Source organism: Protopterus annectens, chromosome 9.part0, assembly GCF_019279795.1.
Source record: "Protopterus annectens isolate FY-2018-M chromosome 9.part0, PAN1.0, whole genome shotgun sequence".
Classification (NCBI taxonomy): domain Eukaryota; kingdom Metazoa; phylum Chordata; order Ceratodontiformes; family Protopteridae; genus Protopterus; species Protopterus annectens.
Window position 1 is genome coordinate 1,152,379,895 of NC_056743.1, and position 21,406 is coordinate 1,152,401,300.

The 21,406-nt window shown below is 40.0% G+C and overlaps 1 long non-coding RNA gene across 1 annotated transcript in view; it reads left to right on the forward strand.

The window, feature by feature from the left end:
* Positions 1-12,183, forward strand: part of LOC122810932 — a 73,297-nt gene extending 61,114 nt beyond the window's left edge. The window contains exon 3 of the long non-coding RNA XR_006366158.1: positions 10,947-12,183. This is a non-coding gene — a long non-coding RNA (uncharacterized LOC122810932). The remainder of the gene's footprint in view (positions 1-10,946) is intronic.
* Positions 12,184-21,406: the final 9,223 nt, after the last annotated feature.

The window sequence follows — 21,406 nt, forward strand, 5'->3', positions numbered from 1 at the left end:
CTCATCAATTATATACTTTTCTTGGTGGGTCATAGAATCAGCTCCCCCAGACCAGTTGGGAAAGGGATTTTATTGAGAATTTTTCTGGTGCCAAAGAAAAAAATGGTATTGAAGACGAGCTCTCAATCTACCCTTTCTCAACCTGTTTGTGAAAGTTCCAAAGTCCAAAATGGTGGCAATACACACTCTTTTTACCTCTCATTCCTCCTCAGAATATTTTTTTTGTAATGTTAGATTGAATCATCACATTCCCATTGCCACAAACTTCAGAAGTTTTCTAAGGTTTTCTGTGTCTGGATTGCATTATCAGTTCTTTGCATTACCTTTTGGGTTATCTAGGATGTTCACAAAGGTCCTACTCCTGTGACAGCCTATTGCAGTTGCACAGCATTCAAATTTTTTCTTCTTTAGATGACATATTTACCCTTGCAGAGCCTATCTCCCAAGTGTAAAGATTCTCTTACATAAGTAAGCAATCTCCTTTAACAGTCTAGGATTCCAAATCATCATTCAAAAATCTTTTTTTCGTACGATTGTACTTCTGCAGGGTCCTGCTTGATTCCCTGTCTCAGACTTCAGTCAGCGAGTTTTTGAGGATTCTATGGTCCGTGGCATCTGTGATTATCATGATTACTCTTACCGGGTTGCATGTGAGAAAAAATTCAGTATTTTCCAAATACTGTTTGGACTCAAAAGTTGCACCCAGTGACTTTTCAAACCCCACTGTTTACATTTATGAAAAGAAAATTGCAGCAATGGAAAGCCAAAATTATCTGTGAATCCAGTTCTCCCATTCTGTCTTGCATTACATGGTCAATCTGTAACAACACATACTTCAGATTTTGAGTGTTGAGCTGTGTCCATGATGTTAAAGTACAAACTCTTTGGATAAAACTAGACAGGCTGAAGCACATGAACTTGAGAGAGATGTTAGCTGTTGTTCATGCTTTGAAGTCTCTTCACCACTTGTGATCCCCAGGGCCTTTGCAGGTGAGCATAGACAACACCACAGTCATATGGTACATAAGCATAAAGGAGGCACCAGATTGTACCCACTATGCAGACTGCTGTAGTAGTTTGGGAGGTTGCAAGTCAACAGTGTTTAACCCCCCAAACTGCCTTCCTTTATAGCAAAATGACTTGGCAGACAAGCTGAGCAGGACCAAAATAGATTCTCAAAAGTGGAAATTAAACAGTGTGGTGTCTTCCAGAAACTGATCGAGTTGAGGAACACCTCAAGTAGATAATGATTGCCTTCTTTCGAAATGTACAACTGAATAAATTAAATCAAGGACTTTGTGCAGGCAAGCCTAGTAGAAACAGATGCTTTTTTATTCCCTTTGTTGGGAATGTTCTTATATTGGACCCAGCAACAGTGGTTCTCCCTTCTTATGAAATTGGCCAAGGACAATTGCAACAAGCTTCCTCACAGTTTGGATCTGTTCACACATGACAGGGGAATTATGAAGCACCCCAGTCTCCAACAACTTCAGCTGGCTGCCAGGATGATTTAATTTTGATACCTTTAGGCACCCTTTTTTCTAAGGGTGTGCAGCAAGTATTAAAGGAAGCAAAGAAACTGGCTACTAGGAAAACATGTATTAGTAAATGGAAGAGATTTGCTAATTGGTGCTGGACTAAGAACTAGGGCCCTTTCTGGGTTTCTGTACCACTATATTTTACAATTTTTGTGTGAGTTATCCTGTGACTTGTCTTATTCTTCTATCAAAGTTAATCTTTCAGCCTTTCATCATGTTTGGCCATGCATGCTCCTCTTTCTATTCGCTTTTTGCTCAAGCTGTTCTTGAAAGTGATGTTGCACGTAAGACCACCAAAGAAATTGGTGGCACTTTCTTGGGATTTAAACTTGTTGCTGGAGAAGTTAATTGTGTCTCCCTTTGAACCAGCTCATCTGGCTGATTTACAATTTGTGACTTGGAAGACTGTGTTGGGTATTGTTCTGACATCTGCATGAAAAGTATCTGAGTTGCAGGTTCTTAAGGTGAGTAAACCTTATTTGGTTTTCCATATTGATAGGGTTAAGATAAAGTCCTTCGTTCATGCCTAATATTTTTTCAGAATTTACTTTGAATCAAGCCATCACTCTCCCCGAGTTCTTTCCAGGACCTCAAAACCAAGGAGAAAATGATTTTCCATATTCTGGGAGTGAATAGACAACTCGGGTATTATCTTAACATAACTAAATCCTTTATGAAAGCTGAAGAGTTGTTTGTTTCCTGTTAAAGGAAGAAGAAAGAGCAACCCATGTCAAAACAGACTATATCCAGATGGTTGTCCCTTGCTTTTGTGTCTGCTTTTTGCTATTCCCACCATAACAAGACGCTTCCAAGTAGGATCAAGGCTCACTGTACTAGGACCTTGGCTTCTTCACTGGCACATTGGAAAAGGGTGGACTCTAGAAATATTCTAGATGGAGCTACTTGGTTTTCTGTGCATACCTTTACAAAAGACTACAAAGTATATTCCTTTTCTGGGTCTAGAGCAGGCCTTCCTAGGACCATTCTCCAGGGCCTCCTAGATCCTTATCTTGCCTCCTCCCAGACTGTGTAAGCTTTGAGAGTATACTCGTGGCTGTAGGCTACAGCAGCATTGATTTATGATAGTAGTACAGTTGTGTAAGTTGCGCAAAGCAGTAGATGATCAGTGAAATACAACTGCATCCTCCCTAAACCACCGTTATTTGTATTTTGTTGTAGCTAGAGTAAAGTTTTCTGTACCCGGATTGTATGTTTCTGTCAGGACAAAGACCTCCCTCTGTTTCAGCTGACAAAAAAGTCATGAAGCTTTTGGCACCCAAGCTGCTGAATCTGATTTTTTATTTATTTATTTATTTATTTATTTATTTTATTTTTTTTTTTTTACTTTGTCACCTCATGCTTGCAGCAGTTTTGGTGCATATGTAGTTGTTTCCAAAGGATTTGGAAGACCAGCTGTCTTTCATATCTTTGACAGGATATAATCCATATAGCTGGAGGCTGCAGCAACAGTGTGATTTTAATTGAACTTCTGCTGTTATGGTAAGTGCACTTGCACGACAATAGTTTCAATTTAGAATTTCTAAAAAGACAAGCGTCTCCACCTAGAGACTTGAACTTTGTTGGTGAAGTTAGCTTGCTATCCATTTGAACTTTCTTATTCACTAGACTTTAAGTAACAGTCATGCAAATTACTTTTTTTTCTTGGTGACAGTCATATCAGGATGAAGGCTGTCATTTGTTGGGGGGTGCATTCTTCAATAGACCAGTGCCCTGTTCTTACATATGCTACAGCATCCCCACAGTCCTGTAAAACAGATAAAGTGGGTTTTTGGAAAATGGATGGTTGAATGGGAAGACTTAGTGATCTGTAGTTACCTACTTTATATAAGAAACTTATTTATCAAGAACCCTGTTTGTCTCTGGACTTGTTTTTAAATGCACCTTTGCCTGAAAGCTTAAATCTTCTTTCTCATTCAGACTGGGGTTCCTCCATGCCTGACACAGAACTGTCATAATGCCTCCTCTGCAAAATGTTGTTCCAGAAAGGAGGCATAACTGGAATATCTTGTCTGTTTACTTTTCTTTTTATCGCAGTACTTGGCCAAATGGCTAGTTTGTTAATATTTTTAAAAAATAGTGGTCAGCAATTTAACTGCATTCTAAATAAATCATAAAAACAAAGTGTGACATGTTTATACTGTACATGTAACGGCCTTAGTCAGAAAAAAAATGTATGCGCTAGTATAACCCAATTAAAATTGTAAACATGGCTTAGATATTGGATAATGTTCACAATCATATTTTGTTTTTCATTTGAAATCCTTATAAAAAACAATTTTTTTTACAGCAGTGATTTTACAATCAACAGTTCTCCGATAATACTGGAGGTAAATATCAAGTGGAAGTTTTGCCCTAAACTTAATTTGCAGAAATTAGTGTCAACAGCTCGACTGCCAGAATGTTTCAGAATAGTTTCACAACAGTCTGCTGGCAGACATCCAACAGAATTGCATGCAGATTTCCATTCCCAAAAATCCAATACAACAAAATAAATTGTATTTCTTCTGTTTCGGTATGCTTAAATGCAGAAACAATGAGTTATGAAAAAAGTAAACCGATAAAACACCTTCAAAATTCAAATGATTTTTGAATGGAAAAATACACAAGCTGCCACACTCTTACTAGAAAATGCAAGCGTACAGAGATGATATCCTTTTAAGGTGTGATTGCAGGGAATAGACTTGTCAAAACATCAAAATCTGGAACATATGTTTGCTTAATTTCAAAGTTAAAGCTGAAACCCTTCCACTGGAGTTTTTAATTGCTCAAAGAGGAAGTGGTATGTGTTCTCATCCATTTGTGCTGCAATGTGCTTGAATCCTCTTCAACGGCACCAAAATAGCACTCTTGAGTTCAAAAGCCTTCTGGTAAAAGTGCAGATTCTCATGGCTTTGTAAAAATTCTGTTCTGTCCAGACCATAAGCTTATAAAGGCACAATATGGGTTGATGTTTCTTTGGCTTATGTGCCTCATAATCCTAAAACGTTTTCTAATCCATTCAAGGCAAGTTGCACTGTTGTAGAATCCATCTCTGTCAGCAAGTCACAGAAGGGTTTGATGCAACCCAGTACTACTAAATACCTTATCTGTTGAGGAATCCCTCCTGATAGATGCTGTGTTAGTGATGACCTCTGCTAATTCTTTTCTTGTGCACAACTCAAGGACTGGGAAAATATTGGTGCGTTTAACAGCCTGAGTCTGAGTTTGATTTCCTTCAGTGATGTTGCACATTGTCCAGCATGTCTCATTCCGTATAAATTCTTTAGGACTGTTCAGTAAATGCAACAGACAAAGTAACAGAGCAGTTTAAAATTACCTGTGTCTATATGTCATCGCCAGTGGCTGTGTTTCATACAGCTCTTCTTTGGGGGTGAGAGATTATCCTAGGAAACAGTCATTCAAGCAGCAAAATATTTTTTTGATGATGGCAGAAGTCTCGTGTACAGGATGCTGATGTGCTGAGACACTTGCATGGATACCTGCCATACCTTCCCCATCATGGGAAACTGGACATTCCTGTGCATGCTGTCCAGAAAGTTACTGCTTCTTGCATTTAAGCAGAACCATGTACAACTAAGCCAATATGTCATGCTCTTTATTCCCACTTTTCCAAGGGAGTCATCATTAAAGATGGACAAGTCAATTCAACTAGTCATTCCCCCTGTCCTCGACCAGCTTCTCCCATGCGCAGGCTACTTATTAAACTAGATTTCCTGGCAGTGTCAGAGCTTTATTCCTTTGTGCCATGGAGCCAACACAGCTCTGTATTTAAGATAAAATTAAAACTGTACTCCTTAGACAGCAGGTGCCAAACATGTGGGGTCCATTCTAAATCCGACTAGTACAGACTTTTTAGCAAGCAGGACACACTTTAGATTGCATAATTCCACCTAAAACGCCAGTTTTTTTTTTAGCGAATCTGTGATTTAAAAAGTTTGTTATTGCTACATATTGTACTTATTTGCTGCCTGCACTTGAATGAAGTCATTTTTGTGTTTAAATAATCGGTTTAACTGTTGCAGGCTACACACTAAAGTGTGATAGCCTTTTCTGTGCATTTAAAGTGTTGTTTTGATTGTATCTACTCTATTTTCTGAAAAAATATATATACTTGTTACCGCCTTTCTGAACTAGTATAGTCCAGTTTTCAGGTTATTGCTGAATCCAGGGCTGAGTTACAAGTTTCTGTGTTGCCCATATCTTACTTGGATAGAAGGAAGTTTCTCTGTTCACCTGTGAGAGAGGAGAGCTTTGAGCAGACTATCTGTCCCTGGAGGAGTGGTTTCAGCCCAGAAGTTAGTAGTTTATCAGCCATTTTGGGCTAATTTCTCTCTCTTTCACTTCCCTGCTATAAAAACCGCATTTGTGCGGTTTTGTGCACCGGGCAGCACCATTTAGCTAGAGTTAAACTATTCTTGGCTCCACAAAGTGTACTGTTCAATTTTTCCCTTGGAACTAGACAAACCTTCAACTTTAGCACTCAAACCATTCATTTCACAGTCAAGCACTTGCTTAAAACTCATAGCAAGCGCTAATTAACCCTAGCACTAGACCCCCTATACTGTCCAGAAGGACAAGGCTCTCTATTCGTCCCCACCAGCCAATCAGAAAAAACGCTTACTCTACCTATTCAGGCATGTCCAAAGGGCAGTTCCCGGTAAACTCTCCAGTCCAACTGGTGAATCTGGGCATTTTGAGGCAATGTTACAACTGCCTAATGTACACAGACAACCCTCTCCTCCTACCACCAAACACTAATATATGCGAGAGATGCAATTATACAGCCAAACTGGAGGCAAAGCTCTCTCAACCCAAGATTGGAACTGACAGTAAAGAGGAGAAGGGTAATAATTGCAACACACCACCAGTCTCACATAGACCTAATAAAGCAACACCGGCAAATAACACACATGAATACATGAAAACATACTCAGAGGCTCTAAATAAAAATCTGCAAAAGCAACAGAGACCTCCAAAGCAGACATCCAAGCAACTTCCACACCCCATCACCAACCATGAAACACATACTTCACATAATCAGTGTGCCACACAATCACAGCCCTTAACTTAAAATAACATAGCCAACACACTAGTAATAGGCGATTCTATAGTCAGGCATACTGATGTCCCACTAACTAGGCTGGACAAGGAGAAGGTTACAGTTAACTGCCTGTCAGGTGCCAGGATCCGCCACATAACACAAGCACTCAGGTCACTCCAGAACAAGTACAAATACAACTCTGTCATTGTCCATGTTGGTGTAAATGACCTGAGACATACCTCCCTGGACTGCATAAAAAAGGACATGGAAGAGCTCTCTGATCATGTAGCCCAGGCCGGTATGACCCTGACCCTGAGTAGCATCCTGCCCTCACCAAGAATGATGCCACAGTATAAAGAAAAAATGATCAATTTCAACAATTGGCTAAGTTTCTGGTGTCATTCAAAGGGGACCCAGTATCTGTCCACCTGGGATGACATGCTCGACAAGCCACGTTGCTTCGCAAGAGATGGCTTGCACCTGTCACCCTTAGGCTTTCGAATACTGGCCAAGGCTCTTGCCGCTCCCATAGTGCCTTTCTTAAGCAAGGCTCAAAAGACAAATCCACCACCATAAATAGCACAAGTAACCCAAAACTGAGGGTAATGCTACTCAACGGCAGAAGTCTAAACCTCAAAATGCACGCACTCGAGGCACTCGTCAGTATGGAGAACATCGACATCTGTGCAGTAACAGAAACCTGGTTTAAGGCTCCAGAAAGCACCCCAGCACTACTAGGCTATAAATCATACCATACCTTTCGGCCACAGAACCAGAACCGAAACACAAAAGGTGGGGGTGTATCCATATTCATCAAGGATACCCACACCTCCAGGTTAGTGGTGCAGCGCAATGCATCAGAGATCATCCATGTGCAACTAACAATGGGCAAAACTGCAATCCAAATTGTAGCTTGCTACAGATCACCCACCATGGCCCAGGACCCCCATTCTGCATTTCTGGAGACACTGGGAAATATGAAGGTCCTACCAAACACCTTAATACTGGGTGATTTCAATTACCCAAACATAAATTGGGAGAACTACTCAAGTACTAACTCCCTTGCCCAACGCTTCCTAGAATTTATAAACTTGAACGCCCTGGATCAACTGGTCAACACCCCCACCAGAGGGAACAATATATTGGACCTGGTCATCACCAACATGGGCGACCGGTGTTCCACACCAGAGGTCAACCCCTCACTGGTTAGATCAGACCATAGACTAATCACTCTGGATATCCACATTCCGCCCCCACCCCAAATCAAGGAAACCACCATGAAAAACTTTTCAAAAGCAAACTTCACGTTACTTAAGACCGAGGTGGAAAGGTTCACAGCCCCTATGCTAAAGGACAATGCTGTCCAAGCTGCTGAAACCTTTACAAAGGCACTCTATGAGCATCTGCAGGAATGCATGAATCATGCTATCCCAAGTAAAACCAAGACTCACTCCTCCAAGAAAAGGAAACCAGTCTGGTGGACCCCTGCCATAAACAAGCTATACAACAGAAGGAGGAAACTAGTACAGAAAAGAGTAAATTCCCAAGAAGGAAAGACATCTCTGATCAGTATCAGCAAGAAACTACGATCCCTCATTAAATCATCCAAGGCTAGTTTCGAAAGAAAAATTGCCAATGACTCCAAAGATAACCACAAAGTGTTCTTTAGCTATGTCAAGAACCTAAGTGGAAACTCTCGGATCTGCTCTGAGTTAGTGCAGAATGGCTTTCTGCAACAAACACGGATCCTGGTGCCACAACAAGTCAGTGCAGAATGGCACAAAATACACTGAACCGACTGACATTGCAAACATTCTGACAGACAGGATTAGTGCAAACTTCACCTCCCTCTCACCCCCTAAATGGCTCATAAGCATACCAGAAGAATGTAGGGCCCCGTCAATCACCGATGCATAGGTTAAAACAACCCTATCCAAAGCCAAAAACACAGCTTCAATGGGGCCGGACGGGGTCCCAGGTTGTGTCTTACAAGAGCTCCAAAATGAACTAACCCCTCACCTAAACACACTGTTCAAACTCAGCCTCTCTACAGGCTACGTACCCATAGAATGGCGCTCAGCAACAGTTATCCCGCTCCACAAAGGTGGAGCCACAATGGACCCTGGGAACTATCGCCCTATAAGCCTGACTAGCCTGGTCTGCAAGGCTATGGAATGCATCACCATGGAACTCATTAACAGCTACTTTTTGTTTTTCTACTTTTAACAGAGACATTGGGAACCTCCAAACCTTGGACCCTACCCAGTTTGGTTTTAAGGGCAGAGCATGCCTCCTAAACCTGGTGGACTTCTTTGAGATAGTTACCAAGGCATTAGACAAGGGAAAGGAGGTCCACACAGCCTACCTAGACCTCGCAAAGGCTTTTGACACCATTCCCCATTCGAGTATTATAGACAAGCTCACCAGCATGAACATAAACCCTTACATCACGAGATGGGTTCCCAACTGTCTCATGGATAGAACCTACATGGTGACAGTTGCAGGCTCTACGTCCATCTCTAAACCGGTTACAAGTGGCATCCCCCAGGGCTCAGTCCTAGGACCCCTGCTGTTCGGTATATACTTCTCAGAGGTACAGGCAAGCATAGGAAGACTATGGCTGGCCAAGTTCGCAGATGACTGCAAACTAGGGGCCATAATTGATTCTCCGGCTGATACCGGCAACCTTCAGATGGGTCTCACTGAGGCGGATACCTGGTGTCAAAATCATGGCCTCAAGCTAAATGCCAAAAAGGGCATAGTCATCCCCTTTGGAAAAAAACAAAATACCCGTGAACTACCACATAGGTGGTAGTCCCCTAAGTACAGAAAATGTAATAAGGGATCTGGGGACCCAAGTAGATAGTAATCTCTCCTTTGATAATCATATTGCCAAGGTGGTTAGAAAATCCTTCTATGTGGCCCACCTAATCACAAAAGGGTTCACATCTAGAACAAAAGAGGTTATTGTGCCTCTCTACTCATCACTCATTAGACCCATCATAGAATACAATGCCCCATTTGGGATGTACCTTACAAGACACCTGCAACAGCTGGAAAGGCCACAAAAGTACCTCACCAAGAGGATTACTGGCTTCAAACAGATGCCCTATGCAGCCCGACTCAAGAAACTCCAGCTGTACTCAGTTGCATACCACTTACTCAGAGGTGATCTCTGCCTGACATGCAAGGCCATGTCCAACCCAGAATTGATGGACATGCTCCACCTAAAAAAAAACAAATCCCAGAGAGCCACACGCTCTAGAGATATAAACCTCACCACAACGATAAATAGGACATGCTGGAGGGATAAATTCCTATCCCAGAGACTCCCCATGCTTTGGAACAGGATTCCAGTATACATCAGGCAGAGCCCCTCACTAACACTCTTCAAGAGGAACCTTGACGGGTGGATGGGAAACAGAAAATTTACCCCGGGAATCACTGCACTGGCTCTGCTGGACAGTGGCGCAGGGAACTGATGGCTCTGCTGGACAGAACCACAGGGAACTAATCTAAGGGGGTGGCGAAAGCCAACACATTCTGGCTAGGCTTATAAATGCCCTTGGGCAGATAGCCTAGTACTTACCTATGAACCTATGAACCTATAAAATCTGCACTGATCATGTCCCTCACACCCACCTTATCCCTAACCCAGCAATCCCCAGTCTTGTTGCTTGCACTGTATGCATAGCTATACATAAGTAACTAGATTGTGTCTGTAATCAGTAACCTTTTACACATGTAACTGACCTAGACCACATCTCATGTGACTAACAGTAGATCACATAGCTGTCCGCATTTTTATCAGTGTCCTGCTGCATCTGTGATGACCTACAAACCTTTGTGCCTACTCATGGATGTGTACAGGATGTATTTTTTAATCCTGTTAATTATGGATAGTTTGGTTAGCTCTGGGCCCAGCAGTATAACCTCTATTGTGTTATTTCTTTAGTAAAATCTACATTACATAATTGTAATATATTGCTGTGCTGATATACTAAAACATTAGGGATGTAGTGCTAATGTAAAAGTTTAATGTTACAACTGCTGCTTTTTTTCCTGTTTTTACAGAATTAAAGAAAGTTAACTGCTGAAACCACAGTACAGTTATTTTAATCACACACCAAATACTCTTTCAGCTTTGTGATACAAAATGGCTTAATTAATTAAATAATAAATTAATAAAGAAATGTGGCACTTCTGTATGAAGCATTGCAGTTTGTTGTAAGCTTGAATATGTATGTGCTTTCTGTAGAACAAAAGTGTGCCTCAACATCCTGTTAGTCTGCTATATATACGTCATGCAGCACAGTTAATTTGGCTATGTTTGTTTTATTTTACAGCCCATAATAGTGATTCAGACTCCTGAGATTCTTCAACCCAGCCAGATTCCTCTGACGTCATCATATAACATGGATTTTCAGCATACCCCTCCTTACAGCTCTGATACGAGCGTATCAAATGAGATTGCAAGTCCTGATAACACTTCAGAGAACAATACACGTTTCCTGACTACATCATCTCATTTGTTGTCACAAGATAACTATGTCCCTGTCTTAGATGTTGGAGCACCACTTCAAAATTAAGAGTTGTGTTCTTACAAAATCAGCAGCATGGAACTGGCATTTAGTCTTATTTTTCTTATTTCTTCATTGAATGTAATCATTATTTCACATAGTTTCTTTGCTTGTAAGATGCAGCAGGAGCAATACATGAATATTTAGGCTGTGGCTTACTTAATGATATTAGATTATAGCACATCTTGCTGTGATCCACTGTAGTTCTTGTGAGGCAATTCACAAAAAAAAAAAAAAAATCAAGGCTGTGGTATAATTTGTCATGTGAGTAAGTGTTTCCCTGTGTCCAGATGTACTCAAAATTGGCTCTGTGGTGCCAAGGGATAAAACTCTGGCTATGACTGAAATAGCCCAAGGCCAGAATTGATTAATGGTCCTGCCACTGGAGAAGCTCACTGTGGATGAGTGAGTATTAAAAGGGAGAATTCTACTCACCTCTCTTGGCATGGGAAGGGATGTACATATGCCCATAGATAAGTATTCTATTTGCATTCCTAAGTAAAGACTGGAGAACCCATAGTCTCTTGCAAAGTTGTTTGTGGGCTTACGTCATTAATAGTAGCAAGTACTTGTCAGGTCCTATACCCATTCAGTATCAATCCCACATCACTACTTGGCAAACATGGAAAATAACTGAAGAGCTAGTAAGAAAACATCTGCTTTCCACCAAGAATGGTGACATGACTCAACTCATTCAGTCCTTACCCTGAAGGGTTGTAGGGATCTCAGTGGGTGTCACAAATAGGTCACCTGAGTGATAATGGAAAGAACTGATTTCAAGTGAGGGAATCGGGAACAAAAATGAAGTCTGCTATGGTATGCCTCATCATAGTTATAGCAATAGAACTGCCCTCAGGTGAAGTTAGTCATGGGAGAGAAAACACGAGGGAAGCTGATTTGAATTGTATATTGTGGGAGAAGGCTGCATTGATCTGTCAAAGCTTGATTTGGTTTCTGTAGCTGTATCAATATAGAGATTCATTAATAAAGGAATCACAGTTCATGTCTGAGAATTCTTCCTGTTTTTGATTATGTTGTTCTTGGCTCATACATCAGAAGGGGGTCATTGCACATTCAGCCCTATTAAGTTATATATTCTCCCTCAGTGGCAGTGTAATTACTGAATCTAGCTTTCTGGCTGTCATTATACTTAAAGCAACAGATCCACTGCTTCCAGCAGGCAACTGTAAGTGTTGTATGATGCTGTAATACAATTTCATTTAAAGGACATTTCATGTGGACGTTACCCATAACCTAAGCAAATTGGAAAAATAGTTTCTAGTAAATGCAAGCTCCAGTAATCTGTTCTGAAATGCGTCTCACATGCTGCATTGAAATTTTATAGATGGCAACAATTATCAGTCTTTTGTTTCTCTTGCTCATTGCTGATTAGTGTAAGAACATTAATAAGAAAAAATGCTTCTGTTCAAGAATGACTTGGCAGCATAGAATAGTGAAGAGTAAAAAATGAGTAGTTTGGTACTGTATATAGACTGGATTGTACAGTTGGGGGAGTCAGATTGTTTCCAAAGGATCACATTAGAAGAGATGAGAATGGTTCAAATGTTTCTTCTGGTTTCTTCATCCATTAGCGGAAGTTGCAGTGATGGCAGGTATGAGTACCATTTGGTGTTGTACACCTCAGGCCGTGAAGGGTAATGGCATGATCACACTCTGCAAAGAGAAAGAATTGCACCCAGGGTCCTAGAAGACCCTGTGAATCATATTATAGCTCCAGCATCAACTTATGATACAAACGGGGCTGGGAATGTTTCATAGCATCGCACAATGATGAAGGTATGCTATGCAAGAGAAAGATGGTGACTCTTCTTTCTCTTTACCTTGGAATGAGCAGAAAACTTGATGAACTTGACCATCCAAGGAGAATAGTTAAAGAGGTTGGTTCTAAGCTTGTCAAAAAAGGACTTTCATTGATAGCTGGAAGACACTCTGCCTGAATTACCACCATTATATACATGGATGGTTAAAGATATGATGTTCATAATCAAAGATAACGTCACATTAAAGAAGTTTAGAGTTTAAAATGTACTGCAACTCTTAAGCTTCACAAACCAATGTTCACATGTTTTCTATTCATTTTTGGGCAGTTTAACTGCAGTTAAAAAGTAAGGAAATAATCTGCTTAGTTAAACAGAATTGTGTAAGAGAACATTAGTTCAAGTAGTGCTTAAGAGGTTACTTACACTGATTAGCATTATAAATGAGAAGGAATGTTAATACGTTTATTAATTGATTTTTTCCACAGTCATGTATCACAATACTCTGAAATGGTCAGTTACCATGATTTCTCTGTTATTTTACACTTTAATTAAAATGGCTGAAATACAATTAAAGCAGACCTTTAAGTACAAGTATAGCTTTACCATGGTATCTGTCTAGTCAAACACTGCAAATTTGTCTTATTTAACCACCTATTCATGAAGCAAAGAAGCAAAGGAGGAAACAGAGAGATGTGAATGCAGCTAGGTAGATGCATATACATAGACCAGACCACATCGATAGACAGATGCTGGTCCAACAGAGACTCACAAAAATGTATGCAAGCTGAAACAAACCATTCATTACAAGTGCCTGCAAACAGATGATCAGACATAGTGCTGAACAGTCAAAAGGATGATGGCTAAGCAGTTTAGGTTCAAACATAACTCGAGTTTGTACTGAGAAAGCGGATCAGAATGCACATTACCAGAGCTGTTGTAATACACACCCTATTCTGAATAAGGAAACAGCATCCTGTAAGTCAGCTAGGCACACATTTTGTTTGGCATTAGCAAAAGCAATCAAAAACAATACAGAAGTTGGAAAATTAATGAATGTTGAGAAATGTTGGCGGTAAATAGGGTTAAATCCTTGTATTGAAAACCTACATGACCCAAGATCAATTAGCTGCTCAAATGGTTGATGGTTTTGGGAGAAAAATATGGGAGTGCCCATCCATGGGAAGAGGGGTAGAGTCCAAGCCAGTGTTAGTAGAGAACAGGGATAAGTCATAGGGCAAAGGCTAGTGCATGGATGATGTGGGCATGGCTACCCAAGATGATGATGGTAACCCTTGATGGCTGTGTGCATAAGAGCATGACGCAAATAGTTAGAAGGGCATAAGCAGTTCCTACTATAACGAAGGTGGCCATATCACTCAAGCGGAGAGGTTTGGACTGTTTACACAAAATAGCTCTAATAGGTTGGATTCCAGTGAAAGCACCAAACTCCAGAGTAATGACTCTCACAGGATGGCTATTGCTGTAGGGGTTCTGAAGGAGGAAAAGATCTTTACCTGCAGGAAATTAATCGGTTCAGTTCTGATGAGCGATTCATTTATGACTGGCAGACAAAGTGGAGGAAAAAGGCTTGGAAAAAATTGATGACTTTCACTTAGCAATAAAGCTATGAAGAGCAACATCTATAAAAACAAAACCATACATGCAGTAATACAGCTCCCCATTTGTGTACATTCTACCTACTTATTTTTTAATTTATTGTTTATTTGTTTACTAACCATGCTACTAGGTTAAGCCTTAAAGGACCTTATTCAGCCATAACCCTGTTCAGAGATTTCATGTAATAATAGGGAGTAATAAGAAGTAATAGAAATGTGTATTGCACACATTATATACATAACACAAAATTTAACCAGACTTTTGGGGTTCCCAGCACCTGCCACCCATCTGGTCAGTTCTAGCATCTCTGCCTAGTTGTTCACAGTCTGGGAGTGATGTGGCTCTAACACAGGCAGTTGTCAGAGGGTTTTTACTACAAGTCTTAACTACACCCCCTCACAAGCTGTGTAAGCACTAGATATGAGTATGCAATGAATTTAGGGCGAGGTCATCAGTTGTGGAAGCTAGTGATGTAAGCCTTTAGGGAACCTACCTGACAGCTCCTGCTTAGGTCCTTATGGATACAGTAGAGAGAGATGTACCACCACAGTATGTGTCTCTATATCCTGTTCATTCCACTACTTCCAAGCCTCTGCAACAAATTGAACCCAGGTCAATCAGATCATTGTTCATAGGAGGTTACTAGGCTAGTGGTTATACGGCTTTTAAATGCCTAGCCATCTTAATCCCAGGTTGTCACAACTGTCCTTGCTTAGATGGTCTTACTATACAAATCAGCACTGACTACCCTTATCCATGAGGGAAATGGGTGCCACTGCCGGAGTGAATTTGTGGTCACCCATCCATTTGTCCAGGTTGTGCTTGAATAGGGTCATTGAGGAGCTCTGCTTCACATGAATTGGAAGTTTATTCCAGAGCAGCGTCAATCTCTGTCTGTCCAGCATGTTCTGTAAATGTCACTGGCAAGGTTGAGATACTAATAGTGAGTGGTGTGAAGACTGGTAGAGAAGGGTGAAGGCTGCCAGCATAGCATGCTAGAATTGTGCAGCTAATCCTGTCATTTGTAAATATAAATGTAAAATACAGGCTTGTTTCTTAAATGAAAGAAAATACTGGAAAATGTTGAACTTCAAGATTGTAGCAATCTTGCCATCTGCTGTAAGGAAAACTAAGTCAAGCATTTCAAATCTTTCTGTTGAAGTTAAAATTATGTCTTGTATGTTCTTTGATCTCTAGAGCTCGGAGTCATTCTGAATGGACTAGCACATTCTTTCTGTTGTTTTAACTTAAGGAATAATTACTAGAGTGTACATGTGAAATGTCTTTTATTACTGTAGCTTCCTGAGCAGGTGTTAGCTTGCTAAATAATGTAGCCTGTTGGCCTGGGAACCCCAGGCTAACTGTCAAAAATGATGTAATCTGGGAGGGCCCAGCAGAAATGTTTGTTAGTGATTTTAAAAACTATTGCTCAGAGAGAGAGACTGTAAGCATTTTTTCTGACTATCCAACTCGGCACTACCTTATGCTCTATGTAAGTAAGTTACTTTAGAAGTATGTTTTCTTGTAGCAATAGCTAGGAATTAGAAAATATTAGACTGTTTTTCTTTTATGTCAGAACTGTACTACTGAATTATTTTAAGTTTCTGTATAATCTCTGAACTCTTGAATAGCACTGTGGTGTAGTAGAATTGTCTTCCATTTTGAGTATTTATTTATTAAATATTTTTAAATCCTTTTCAACTGTGGATGGTTTATGTAGAGATAATTTAAGCTCTAGAGTAGATTGCATATTTATAGAGTTTACTGTCTAAGTCACTGTAAATAAGCCTTGACTGATTAGTCACACTTACCAACTGGATAATAATATTGCACAGTAATAATTGGACACCTGTTGGGTAGCTGATAATTATTAGCTGGTGGTGGCAGGAATTACTACCATATTGTCTGGGTATAGGGGCACAGCTGGAAAATCTTGTCAGCCTTTCCCAGGAGTGTCTGTGAAGTTGTATAAATACTTATCTCAAAGTGTGTGTGTGTGTGTGTGTGTGTGTGTGTGTGTGTGTGTGTGTGTGTGTGTGTGTGTGTGTGTCAGCTACTTGGGCAGAGACACGAAGCAGTGGTTGGAGAAAGAGGATAATGGAGGTTAGCTTGCCAGCTAGGCTGAGATTTGGACCTTATAGCTGTGCCAGTAGGGAGTCTTATTGGGAACCTGGACAGCAAGGGAGCAACCAGCCCCAGACTGTCTATGATCTCTGTGTGCTCTTAAGGGAAATTGCACTTTACTGTGTGTATTTGTTATCCTTTCTCCTATATGAGACACCCTCTTTGGTGTTAGTGGTGAGGATTGAGGCTCCTTGATTGCTGGGCCAGGGTACAGGTGTCACAAGTGGTTCTAGTGCCATTTGATTTGAGGATGTGCAGCATTTCCATCAGGTCAAGGTCAGAGACTGCCATGTAGGCCAAGCACAAGTCACCTCTCAGTAACCTATATGATACAAAGTACAGTGATGGGGCTTTCAGTGTATCTACATAGGTCATGGTTTGGAGGTCCTGTATATTTTTAGTGAGAAACCTCTGTAGTTTCTCCAGTTGCTGCAGGTTTCTGGTGAGATACATGCAGAAGGGAGCACTGTAGTCTAATAATGGTCTAATTATGGTCGAGTAGAGTGAGTCTCTGACCTTGACCTGATGGAAATGCTGCACATCCTCAAATCAAATGGCACTAGAACCACTTGAGAAAGGATAACAAATACATGCAGAAGGGAGCACTGTAGTCTAATAATGGTCTAATTATGGTCAAGTAGAGTGAGGTTATAACATCTTTAGACCTGGATGCGATGCCTTTATGTATGAGATGCACAATATAGAAGGCTTCCCCTTTCTACATTGAAAATCTGGTGGTCAAAGTTCAGATTGCTGTTGACCTGTGTTCCCCAATCTCACAACACTGGGTTTGAACTTAGAGGGATACTGCCAATATTGTAATTAGTAGGGAATTCCGCTTTTCCAAATGGGATGGTAGTGCACTTTTTTGTGTTTAGTTTTAGACTGTGACTTTGGCACCATTCATTTGTTTATTTTAGCCCTTCCTGTAATATGTTAACATCTTTGGGGGACCCAATGATTATGCCTAGTTTACAGTCATCTGTGAACTTAGTAAGCCAAAGGTCATCTACTTTAGCCTGGACTTCTGAGAAATAGATTCCAAACAGTAAAGGGCCCAGTACAGATCTTTGTGATATGCCACTGGTAACAGGTGTACTGGTAGAGGAGTGAAGTCACCAACTTCGACAGTATGTGTTCTATTGGTGAGCCAATTAGCTGCCCATCTAGTGATGTAAGGGTTAACACCTAGCTGGGAGACTTCTTCAGTTATACCTGAGCATACCCATCAACCTCTTAGTAAACGAAATCTGGACAAAGCCTAAAGTTTGGCTGGACAAAGGCTCAAAAATAGGGACAGATTTTAAATATTGCTCTTACAAACTTAGAAAGTTGCTAGAATGATAGGTTTTTAATTAGCTTGCATTTTCCAAATGATATGAAGTCTGCAACTCAAATTAATGTCATTATTTAGTGGCTTCACTCATTGGTGATTTGCCAGAAAACCACAAATTTTATGAGGAACAGACTAAAAATATGAGGCAAAAATCTCGACATTCTGTAAAAATCTGTACAGTTGAGAGGTATGTACCCTAGTGGGGCATTGTGTCAAAGGCTTTGGCTAGGTACAGCTAGGCAGTATTCACCGTCTTACCTTCATCCACAGCTTTGGTGACTTTTTCAGAGAACTCTACCAGGTTCAGTAACACAATCATCCCTTGAACCCAAACTGATTTGGTTCTAGAGTTTGAAGGTTGCCTATGTCCTTGTTGATAAGGTCCATAATGATCCCTTTCCATGGTCTTGCAGATGAGGCTGGTTAGACTAATGGGTCTATAGTTCCCTAAGGTTGATTGATAGCCCCCATTTATGCAAGCGGATTAGTGCTGCTGTTCTGCATTCTGCTGGTACAAAGCCAGTTCTCAGGCTCTGGTTAAAGAGAAGAGCAAATGGGTCACCTACGTCCTGTTTTAGATTACTTAGTAGGCAGCCTGGGATGTTATCTGGTCCCATTGAGGCAATATTTCGGGCCTTGGAGAGCACAGATGTGACTTGATCTCTGAAGTTAACTAGGTATAGAACTGATGTAAGGTATGCTTTGGGGTGTGGCTGGTGGGGTTAGTGGGTTGAAGTTTGCACCAAATTTGTCAGCTAGCAGGTTGGCAATTTCCTTGAATATAGTGTGAGTGGTACCATCTACTACCAATTTGGCACATAGCTATGCACTTCCTTTTAGATTTTGGATGTAATTAAAGAACGTCTTATAACTGTCCTTGGCTAGGGATACTATTTTAGCTTCATAATTAGCTTTAGAGGATTTTTACAAGACTTCTGATTTGCTTGCACAATCTGTGGGGGGAATTCTTCCTCCTCAGAGGCATCTGCCTCTTGTTCTTGGACATCAATTTCTTCTTTTTGTTATAAATCTGTTTATACTAGATGTCCACCAAGGTGTTTTTTTTTTTTCTGGAGGGCCTGGTTTTAACCCAGTCAGGTACAGCCAAGTCTATACAGTTGCTAGGATGATTATACAGGGCATTTGTGTACATCTCTGCACAGGAGGCATTATTGCCTGTGATTGCAGGGAGTATAAAACCTTTACAGCCTACTAAGTGATTGCATAAGTTTGCTTTGGAGAGGTACCTTAGTTTTTTGCTTCTTTGGGGGTGTGGAGTCCAGTAGTTACTTCAGATGAGACTGATTTATGGTCTGACCATACCAGGGCATGCATCACACAGGGGGCAGTGCAGTAACCACCTATGTTGGTGAGTACTGTCTCAAAACAGACTAAAATTACAAATGGCAAGAGAAGAAGCACCAAGCTGGAAGAACAAGTACTTTATGTAAACACTGAGGTATAATTTAAAACAATAAAAAATTCCTCTATTAATCCACCAGTAAGCGCTTTTGTTTCTTCTTCTTTCGGCTTTTCCTGGTTAGGGGTTGCCACAGCGGATCACTGTCCACTCATGAGTGGCAGTGGAGTTTTATGGTGTCGAGTTGCCAGCTCAGTGCCCAACCTTCCACAGAAGACACACACACACACACACACACACACACACACACACACACACACACACACACACACACACACACACACACACACACACACACACACACACGCCTAGGGCCAATTTAGTGTGTCCAAACCACCTACAGCATGTCTTTGGGATGTGGGTGGAAACCAGAGCACCCGGAGGAAACCCACATGACCACAGGGAGGACATGTAGACTCCACACAGAAGGCACCCCAGCCGAGAATCAAACCAGAGAACCTCTTGCTGGGAGGTGGCAACACTAACCGCTGCACCACTGTGGCCGCCCCAAGTAAGCACTTTTGTTTAATATCTATTAAACTTCATCAGACAACGTATCTGTTGACCTCACTTCTTTTTATACAAACTTCATTCATTAAGGAAAGTTAAAATCACATGACTCTACAGTAATTAAGCATGCCTCTACCCCAAGAATAAAATTAAAATTAAATCTAAACAAATGACTAGTGTTAATACATACTTAATGCTCCACTTATAAATAATTAAGACCTTAAAAATCTAAAATGCATATACTATAACAAAAAGTGGAGAACATGATACAAAATACATGTATATGTATAGTAGCTAAAAAGCATAACAAATCATAAATTGCGTGCATTACATGTTAAAAATGTCAAAGAATGTTAAATAATGTGTATAAATATGTACATAATAAAATACTATCCTACTATATATTATTAGAAAGTTCCATCAAAAGTCGTCGCATTCAAAAATGTGTGGATCTTTACGCTGATATCTATACTTTGTGTACAAATATATACTGGTGCTATGGGACAACTAATATATCCTTATGTAAACATACATAAACAATTTACATGATCTATCAGCATCATAATGGACTTATATACTTACAATATTAAAATAAATAATATATATAAAATATGATATTAAAAATGTGTGTGTGTGTGTGTGTGTGTGTGTGTGTGTGTGTGTGTGTGTGTATATATATATATATATATATATATATATATATATATATATATAGATATATATAATTTACTTATAAGTATTACATATGTGAATAAATAATTTAATGAACATATATGTACACCAATTATATAATTTTATATTGTTACTACTATTCTTTATAATATTAATCAAAAAAATTATATATAAAATCAATTAAAATTTTATATATGAATTCACTTTAAAAATGTACTATATCTCAATCTATTATTTTATTTCTATTTAATGCCTTTAGTTTTTAAAATAGGAGCTATTGAACTATGTTCGTTAATGCCAGGCCTTGTATCAGCTTGTGTTCTAATATGCCATTGCATTTCTTTATATTCTAAAAATAATCCCCAAGGTCTTTTTTCTTCTATTTCTACATGATCTATTGCTATAAAAGAAAACTGATGGTCCCTATATTCATTAATGTGCTTTTCTAGCGCATTATTACATTTATTTTTCTTTATGGCATATTCATGCTCATATATTCTTTGTGCTAGAGCTCTCTCTGTTTTCCCTGTGTAGAAGATGGGGCAGGAATTGTACATGGCTAGATATGCCACTGCTTTAGATTTACAGTTATATTTTCCATTCAAATAAAACTTCTTTTTCCTAAGCTGGAAGGACTCTCCTATTCTAACTTGAAAACACTAATGGCAGGCTCCACATCTACTCATAGCTTTGTTTTTATTACTTATTGAGTGGGTCCCTGTTTTTAAGATATCCTTAAAACGTTTCCCTTTTCTATAAACAATTT